The 10,328-nt window shown below is 40.2% G+C and overlaps 1 long non-coding RNA gene across 2 annotated transcripts; it reads left to right on the top strand.

Annotated features, from left to right (window-relative positions):
- The first annotated feature begins 8,364 nt into the window (after nt 1-8,364).
- On the top strand, nt 8,365-9,338 carry LOC109901569 (uncharacterized). 2 transcript variants are annotated; one of them, XR_002256760.2, is made up of 3 exons: nt 8,460-8,605; nt 8,692-8,771; nt 8,898-9,338. It is a non-coding gene; the product is annotated as an uncharacterized LOC109901569 (long non-coding RNA). The 2 variants fall into 2 exon arrangements; XR_004212127.1 differs by having other exon boundaries at nt 8,365-8,771.
- Nucleotides 9,339-10,328: the final 990 nt, after the last annotated feature.

Raw genomic sequence — 10,328 nt, forward strand, 5'->3', positions numbered from 1 at the left:
TACTGATCGTCTTTTCTTATTATCTGCTAAGCCATTACAATTATACAACTGGCTATACTTATTTCACCACTTACCATAATGAGACAACTTTCAATTATATTTATCAAAATATATGTTTGTAAACGTACCATTAAAAAGTAACATGATGATTGAGTGTCTATATAGCTGTACCATGATATTTGCATTGCTACTAAGTTAACCTCCAATTGGTCCCCACTATTCCACCCGATAAAAGCCCTCCTCATCCCGAGTTGGGTTGTCATCCCATAGCCCTGAAGACACTGGCATCCATCCTTCGAAAAGAGCACACAGTGCCACTCACAGAACAGAAGTAGATCAACCGCCAAATGCATTTCCATCGCCCTCACCTCATATATACAGTGCCTTGCGAAAGTATTCGGCCCCCTTGAACTTTGCGACCTTTTGCCACATTTCAGGCTTCAAACATAAAGATATAAAACTGTATTTTTTTGTGAAGAATCAACAACAAGTGGGACACAATCATGAAGTGGAATGACATTTATTGGATATTTCAAACTTTTTTAACAAATCAAAAACTGAAAAATTGGGCGTGCAGGCTCAGAATCTAGAGGGGGCAGTGCTGCCCTAGGTCTCTGACTGCATTTTGGCTGCATATGGACTACTTACAGCAGGCCCATAAAACAGTTAGGGACTTCTCCTTAGTATCTGGGTCATTCAGGTGGGTGTCTAGGGTATAGGGTTGTGGACCTTTCCATCAATATAGGATCATAAATACATAAATTGTATAATTTATTTTTTTAAATGTGTTCCCCATGATAGGACAATAAATACATGAAATGTATAATTTATTTCAAAAATGCTGTTCCACCATGATAGGACAATAAATAAATAAATAAGATGTATAATTCCTTATAAAAGTATATCCATCAACTGAACAACATTGAAAGCTCTCTCACAACCCCTGCTCACAGCAATACATTGGTTCTGCGATGCGCAAACCATTTCCTTGCTCACTCAACGCCAAACTTTCCCAAACACCAAACACCACCATGTTGAATTAGTGCTTTTGTGTTCCAATTAGTTATATTTGAAGATATATATACAAGCTATATTTTTTGTTGTATTATTACAATCCATAACCGGGTTAGAATTGCGCGTTTCATTATTTTTCTCATCTATAAGAACTTTGTAATTTTAAAAATAGCCATGGAGTAGTCTTTGTGTCTCTGAACAACTGGTTATCAATATATAGTTTATCGACGACTAGAAGCTACTCGTTTCCCTTTTAATATATTTTCCTTGAAAATCTGATACAGAACAACTTTACACCGTTCTGCAATTTCCTTTGGGAACTGGTCATTCATGCCAATTTTCGTGCCAGCAAGTAATTTACCCAGGCTTTTAACCATTATTGTATCTTTAAAGAAAGAAAATTTGGCAACGATTGGGTGTTCATACCTCTGCCCGAAACCGTGTACACGTTCGAGTTGGATTTTGTCGATAGCTTCGCGTGGAATCTGCAGCGCTGTAAGGAGGAACTCTCTAACTACAGATTCAGGAACTTCTCCTTCTTTCTCTTGGATACCTGTAAATACCAGATTATCTCTCAGGAATCTAGTCTGTATGTCAAGTAAGGCTTCTCTCAGAACGGTGTTATCCTTTTTAAGTTCATTAACTTCGGTTTTATTCTTATTGACTGTCCCTTTTAGCTTGTTTGTGTCTTTCTCCAATGTTGCAGCTTTTTCATCACTCATCTCGAGGTTTGCCTTCAACTCTTCTATATTCTTACTGACTAGTTCAAGTATACCCAGTTTGTCATTTATTGATTTTAACAGATCGGTTTCGACCTTTACTATTCCCGGTGGTGAAAATATGAAATCGTCTGTGTCAGTAGTCAAGTTTTCGTTTTGAAATAGGTTCCCCTGTCTTACTCTCCGTTATGTTTGGGTGTTGCTTGTATTCGTAATATTTGTCGATACATTTCTCTAGTTTTAAGATTTTTTTTGTCATCCACCAGAATGTGTAGTGCTAATATTCAGTCTAACTTACCGATATTGAATATTACGTTTTTGTCTTGAGGTGCTCTACATAACTACGTTCAGTCCACCATCTTCCTTCCTGGTGTTCTCTCCGCTAGTACGATGATCTGGTGGACCTATTAATTGAGAGAGAGGGGGGGGGGGGGGGTAAAGGGAGAGCTCCTATTTATCAGAATTACATGAATTACTATGAAGCGGTAGCCACGGAGATGCACAGCGTATGGGTTCTGAAAGTAGGCTAATTCGAGGACTTTAATTCATTTAAACAGTCTTCATTTGACTTTAGGCTACTAACAACAGGAGGACTTTGCGTTGTAACCTATTTCTTCCTATTCAAGAAATAAGAGGTAGGCCTGTTTGACAGGCGAAATTATCGTCTATTATCCATCGATTTTTGTCAGCCAATTCCTTCAGCCACCGTGCACTCCTTAAATATCTTAGTGTCAGTAAAGGCTTGCTATGTTAAGCTAAAACCAGGGCTCAAATTGAGGGGTTATGTGAGGGCATTGTGGCTTCTGCTAAAGAAAATGGCTAAAAGCATAGGCCTACCCCTTGTTACCCCTTGTCATGCTCTGTTATGGTATTTAAAAAATATTGCTAGTCTCCAGCCATGCAAAATTATTTAGAATTGCAAGAAATATGTTTATAAAAGGCTTTTTTTTTCTCAGACAGTAGATAACATTTATTTTGTCCCCCCACACCAAACACGATCACGACCACCAGGTTGAAATAGCGCTGTTTGTTGGTCGTCATTGGCCTTGCGTAGGCTTAAACACTGGTATACATTGATTTATAAGGCCATTTGGGGTAAAATGCCATTTTATCTCTGTTCTTTTTTAGTCAGGTCAGTAAATAAATATCAATTACGGTCCCATTCTGATTTGCTTCTAACAGTACCAAAAATTAGAACAGGTCATGGTAGAAATAGTTTTAGTTACTGGAATTCTCCTGAATATTTTAAAATGTGATGATCTAGTTTCGTTGGTGGAATTTATCATAGAAGAGTGTAATTGTTTTTAGGCCAGCTGTTTTTAGTCAAGATGTTTGTGTGTTTAATATAATATGTAATTGTTGTACTGTAGGTGTGTTTATAGTTTTGTTTAATGTTGTGTTAGTGTATGTAAGTTGTTTTGTCTGAAACGTTGTTCCCCCTGCTGCTATTGGATCAGGTCTCTCTTGGAAAATACATATTATCTCAATGAGAAAAAAGCTGTATTAATAAGGGTAAAATTAAAAAAATAAAACTCTGAACCAATTAACGTTATATTAATTTGGGGACAGGTCGAAAAGCATTAAACATTTATGGCAATTAGGCTAGCAATTTCTAGCTAATTTGTTCTATTTAGCTAGCTTGCTATTGCTAGCTAATTTGTCATGGGATATAAATGTTGAGTTGTTATTTTAACTGAAATGCACAAGGTCCTCTACTCCAACAGTCGGTCAACCGAATCGTTTCTAGTCATCTCTCCTCCTTCCAGGCTTTTCTTCATTGGACTTTATATGGCAATCAGTGTCAAACGTTCATATAATTACACAAAAAAAATTAGGGGTTCAACTGGAGTTCTTCTATGATCCTCGCAGAACCTTAACAGCCCCAAAAGGTTCCTCAAATAACTTCTTAGGAGGTAGGGTTCATCGAGGAACCCCCATTGTTGCTGGAGTTCTTCGGGGAACATTGCATCTGAAAACGCTCATGTCAAGTTTGAATGTGACAACAGTTAAAAAAGGTAAGTTGGGTTGATGTTTGGCTCTGAATATGTATCAAAACGATTTCTATAATAATATAAAACATTAATGAATAACGAAGACAATTATGGTCTTCTGTGAATAGCTTCCATAACGTTTGCTGTCACATTAGTTAGCTATAGTTCAGAATAATTAACGTAAATATTAGAAAGCCGGGTTTGACTGTTGGGGTTATGAGCTACAGCACAGTAACTATAGCTAGCTAACTATGTCCTAACTATGCAGAACTAAACTCAGCAAAAAAAGAAACATCCCTTTTTTAGGACCCTGTCTTTCAAAGATAATTTGTAAAAATCTAAATAACTTCATAGATCTTCATTGTAAAGGGTTTAAACACTGTTTCCCATGCTTGTTCAATGAACCATAAACAAATATAACTGTAAAGGACCTCAGTGTTACTCTGGACCCTGATCTCTCTTTTGACGAACATATCAAGACTGTTTAAAGGACAGCTTTTTCCCATCTACGTAACATTGCAAAAATCAGAAACTTTGTCCAAAATGACGCACAAAAATTCATCCATGCTTTTGTCTCTTCTAGGTTAGACTACTGCAATGCTCCACTTTCCAGCTACCTGGATAAAGCACTAAATAAACTTCAGTTAGTGCTAAACATGGCTGCTAGAATCTTGACTAGAACCCAAAAATGTGATCATATTAATCAAGTGCTAGCCTGAAGGTTTTACTGATAACCTACAAAGCATTACATGGGCTTGCTCTTACCTATCTTTCCGATTTGGTCCTGCAGTACATACCTACACGTACGCTACGGTCACAAGACGCAGGCCTCCTTACTGTCCCTAGAATGTCTAATCAAACAGCTGGAGGCAGGGCTTTCTCCTATAGAGCTCCATTTTTATGGAATGGTCTGCCTATCCATGTGAGAGACGCAGTCTTGGTCTCAACCTTTAAGTCTTTACTGAAGACTCATCTCTTCTGGGCTATACTCGGCCTAGTCTCAGATTGGTAAATTGGTGGTTTAAGATATCCCTCTAGTGGTGTGGGGGCTGTGCTTTGGCAAAGTGGGTGGGGTTATATCCTGCCTGTTTGGCCCTGTCCGGGGGTATCGTCGACCCCTCTTGTCTCAGCCTCCAGTATTTATGCTGCAGTAGTTTATGTGTCTGGGGGCTAGGGTCAGTCTGTTATATCTGGAGTATTTCTCCTGTCTTATCCGGTGTCCTGTATGGATTTAAGTATGCTCTCTCTAATACTCTCTCTTTTTTTCTCTGTTTCTTTCTCTCTTTCTCTCTCTCGGAGGACCTGAGCCCTAGGACCATGCCTCAGGCCTGATGACTCCTTGCTGTCCCAGGTCCACCTGGTCGTGCTGCTGCACCAGTTTCAACTGTTCTGCCTGCAGCAGTGGAACCCTGACCTGTTCACCGGACGCACTACCTGTCCCAGACTTGCTGTTTTCAACTCTCTAGATAGAGACAGCAGGAGCGGTAGAGATACTCTGAATGCTCAGCTATGAAAAACCAACTGACATTTACTCCTGAGGTGCTGACCTGTTGCACCCTTGACAACCACTGTGATTATTATTATTTGACCCTGCTTGTCATCTACGAATATTTGAACATCTTGGCCATGTTATAATCTCCACCCGGCACAGCCAGAAGAGGACTGGCCACCCCTCATAGCCTGGTTCCTCTCTAGGTTTCTTCCTAGGTCATGGCCTTTCTTGGGAGTTTTTCCTAGCCACCGTGCTTCTACACCTGCATTGCTTGCTGTTTGGGGTTTTAGGCTGGGTTTCCATACAGCACTTTGTGACATCAGCTGATGTAAAAAGGGCTTTATAAATCAATTTGATTGATTGAATTAATGAACATGCGCCTGTGGAACGGTCAGCTTACAGACGGTAGGCAATTAAGGTCACAGTTATGAAAATGTAGGACACTAAAGAGGCATATCTACTGACTCTGAAAAACACCAAAAGAAAGATGCCCAGGGTCCCTGTTCATCTGCGTGAATGTGCCTTAGGCATGCTGCAAGGAGACATGAGGACTGCAGATGTGGCCAGGGCAATAAATTGCAATGTCCGTATTGTGAGACGCCTAAGACGGCGCTATAGGGAGACAGGATGGACAGCTGATCGTCCTCGCAGTGGCAGACCACATGTAACAACACCTGCACAGGATCGGTACATCCGAACATCACACCTACGGGACAGGTACAGCATGGCAACAACAACTGCCCGAGTAACACCAGGAACGCACAATCCCTCCATCAGTGCTCAGACTGTCCGCAATGGGCTTGTAGACCTGTTGTAAAGCAGGTCCTCACCAGACATCACCGGCAACAACATCGCCTATGGGAACAAACCCACCGTCGCTGAACCAGACAGGACTGGCAAAAGTGCTCTTCACTGACGAGTCGCAGTTTTGTCTCACCAGGGCTGATGGTCGGATTCGTGTTTATCGACGAAGGATTGAGCTTTACACCGAGGCCTGTACTCTGGAGCGGGATTGATTTGGAGGTGGAGGGTCCGTCATGGTCTGGGGCGGTGTGTCACAGCATCATCGGACTGAGCTTGTTGTCATTGCAGGCAATCTCAACGCTGTGCATTACAGGGAAGACATCCTCCACCCTCATGTGGTACCCTTCCTGCAGGCTTATCCTGACCCTCCAGCATGACGATGCCACCAGCCATACTGCTCGTTCTGTGCGTGATTTCCTGCAAGACAGGAATGTCAGTGTTCTGCCATGGCCAGCGAAAAGCCCAGATCTCAAACCCATTGAGCACGTCTGGGACCTGTTGGATCAAAGGGTGAGGGCTAGGGCCATTCCCCCCAGAAATGCCCGGGAACTTGCAGGTGCAGTCCATGAGGAGGAGATGCACTGCAGTACTTAATGCAGCTGATGGCCACACCAGATACTGACTGTTACTTTTGATTTACCCCCCCCCCCCCCCCCCCCCCCCTTTGTTCAGGGACACATTATTCAATTTCTGTTAGTCACATGTCTGTGGAACTTTGACAGTTTATGTCTGTTGTTGAATCTTGTTATGTTCATACAAATAGTTACACATGTTAAGTTCGCTGAAAATAAACGTAGTTGACAGTGAGAGGACATTTCTTTTTTTTTGCTGAGTTTAGGTTTGTATTATTTCCTGAACTATATTCTGTCCCATATATTGTATATTGTTTCCATAAAGCCAACATGGTTTTACACTTATTAATGTAAGTTTCCAATCTAGGGCAGTTCTCACTTTTGTGAGAATGAACTAGCTAACATTAGATTCATTGACACCAACTAACCAACTAAGGATGGTGACCTGTCCAGACGAGATGTTGCAACAACCTTAATCGGTCAATGGAGGGCTCTTCCTCTTTATATAGCCTGCTACAGCATGCAATACTATTGTGAACTCACAAGGGAGCATAACATTACATGTACCATACTATCCCATTTTGGAAAAGTTACATGTATGCCCCCTTGTGGAGGGAAATCAATAGCTTAGATGGTAGCTATAGATTCAAATGCATAATGGTATTATTCCAGTGACTGGACCTCTTTTGTATACATGCATGCCCTTCAGAATCCAAACACAGTATTGCCACTCAGCAAAATGTTGCGTATAATCTTTCAAGTCAGCCTGAAAAAATATTGAAACATTTGTGTACAAAGATAGCTTGAAATGTGATATTAGGCCTGTATGGCAGTACTTTTACTGTATGGCAGTACTGTATTGGCTCGTGCTTTCTCCAATATGTTCTTCTATTTTGCATTCAATTGACTCAACAGGTCTCTCTTGGAAAAGAGATGTTATCTCAATGAGTAAAAACCTGTATAAATAAAGGTAAAATAAAAAATAAAATTGTATGTCGATGCCTTTTATCTTTCAATATTTATTTAATATATACTTTTGTTATGCTTGTAAGACTATTCTTTCACACATTTTCCCTTCCTTTGAAATTCTTATAGGACAGAACATGGACACAGTGGAATTGGGATCAAGAAGAAGGTAAGGATATGTTGTAGCGGCAGGGTAGCCTAGTGGTTAGAGTGTTGGACTAGTAAGCGGAAGGTTGCAAGTTCAAACCCCCGAGCTGACAAGGTACAAATCTGTCGTTCTACCCCTGAACAGGGCTGTCATTGAACCCCTGTTCAGGGGTAGAAGGACATATGGCCAATTCCATTGTGTCCATGTTCTGTCCTATAAGAATTTCAAAGGAAGAGAAAATGTGTGAAAGAATAGTTGGACTAGCACTTGCCTAGTTAAATAAAAGTAGGACATTTGAAATGTACATTTAACCTACATAGCAGTCAATACAAACTAAAATCTATTATGCAAAGGTCTTTTCAAATCTTCTCAGAAATGAATCAAGTCCATGGAATGGATATATAAATAATCAAGGACTAGCAGGGGTGAAGACAGCTGTCCTACTGCTATTTCTGTCACGTTCTGACCTTTATTCCCCTTGTTTTGTTTTTATTTAGTATGGTCAGGGTGTGAGTTGGGGTGGGCAGTCTATGTTTGTGTTTCTATGTTTTTTCTATTTCTGTGTTTGGCCTGATATGGTTCTCAATCAGAGGCAGCTGTTTATCGTTGTCCCTGATTGAGAACCATATTTAGGTAGCCTGGGTTTCACTGTTGGTTTGTGGCTGTTTGTTTCCGTGTGTGTGTTTGTCGCCGCACAGTACTGTTTCGGTTTGGTTATGGCACATATTCGTTTATTGTTTTTATTTATTTAATAGTGTTCAGTGCTTTTCTTATTAAAATCGTCATGAACACTTACCACGCCGCATCTTGGTGCGATCCTTACTCCTCTTCAGACGAAGAGGAAATCTGCCGTTCCAATTTCAACCGTCCCTGAAGGACAATACAGAAGAGGCACACGAGTATTTGCTCTTATTCCTTCCCTTTCTATAATGTATTTTGCAATAAAATTAGCAAGTGTAGCAAGATCATTGCTTTACTCTACTAGGACTCGAGACCACAGCAGCGATCCTGCTCTTGCCCTACCTCTTCAATGAGGACCCGAGTGGCCTTTATGTCCGTGACAAGGTTTGCCTATGCACAAGTCTGTTTCTTCATAAACATACGTGTGCAAGCTTATATAAAACTACAGCTGAAGATTTTATGTTCTTTGTTAATTGTATGTGTATTCAGCTTTTTCTTTTGTTGAAACAGATTTCACCGCTCCACACTCCTTTACTGCACATCGACGGAAATCCATTTCACCATTGAGAGTGAAATCCCGCTGGCCTTTGATGGGGAGAACATGCACGCCCTAGAGGACATTCCCATGGGACTTGTGGCTCTGCTAGGGCTTTTATTTCCCAAAGAGTTGTGAGAAACACGTATATTCTTAAATTACTGTGTTCTGAGGATAAGAGATGTTGGGGTGAAGTTACCAGGGCCGGTCATAAAGATGGCAAACTTCCTAACATAACCAAGTGGTTTATGGGCAAGTGGTCTAGGACACAGACACACTCAAGCAGAAAACATCTATATTTAGCATTGTCTACAATATTGTTAGTTTACCTATGCTTCATTTTTTATGTATCTTGTTTTTATTGTACATTATTTAAAATTGTAAAAAAAATGTAATAAAGCACTATACAAAGTAAATGTATTATTTACTATGATCTGACATGTCTGTAGAAATGTTGCAATTGTTTAATGTGTTTTGTTTGGTAAATTGTTTTGTAAATATTAATTCACATTTGTGGTGCCACTAAATAAACAATGAATTATGTAAATCAATATTATAAAAAATATATATATATATATAATGGGAGGGTGGACAGGGAGTAAAAAAAAAAGAGCCCCAAAGGTTATTTGAGGAACCATTAAGGGGTTCTTCGAAAAACCTTTTTCAAGGGTTCTTTTATGAACTTGTACGGGTTCCCCTACAGTTTCAATTTGAAGAACCCCTAAAGGATACTCAAGGAACCTTTACTTTTTAGAGTGTACCTTGACCCCCTGACCTCAGTCCATCTTTCAATCACCCACGTGGGTATAATCAATGAGATGGGAGAGGCAGGACTTGCACCGCGTTCAGCGTCACAAATACAACTGACTTCTATTTTAGAGCGTGGCAACGCAGATGCTTGTGTAGGTGCAAAGATTGAATAACGTACAGTTGAAGTTGGAAGTTTACATACACTTGGGTTGGAGTCATTAAAAATCATTTTCACTATAGTTTTGGAAAGTTGGTTAGGACATCTACTTTGTGCATGACATGTAATTTTTCCAACAATTGTTTAGACAGCATTTCACTTATAATTCACTATCACAATTCCAGTGGGACAGAAGTTTACATACACTAAGTTGACTGTGCCTTTAAACAGCTTGGAAAATTCCAGAAATGATGTCATGACTTTAGAAGCTTCTCATAGGCTAATTGACATTATTTGGGTCAATTGGAGGGGCACCTGTGGATGTATTTCAAGGCCTACCTTCCAATGTTGCTTGACATCATGGGAAAATCAAAAGAAATCAGCCAAGACCCCAGAAAAACAATTCTAGACCTCCACAAGTCTGGTTCATCCTTGGGAGGAATTTCCAACAGCCTGAAGGCACGACGTTCATCTGTACAAACAATAGTATGCAAGTATA

Source organism: Oncorhynchus kisutch, linkage group LG13 (genome assembly GCF_002021735.2).
Source record: "Oncorhynchus kisutch isolate 150728-3 linkage group LG13, Okis_V2, whole genome shotgun sequence".
NCBI classification, from domain to species: domain Eukaryota; kingdom Metazoa; phylum Chordata; class Actinopteri; order Salmoniformes; family Salmonidae; genus Oncorhynchus; species Oncorhynchus kisutch.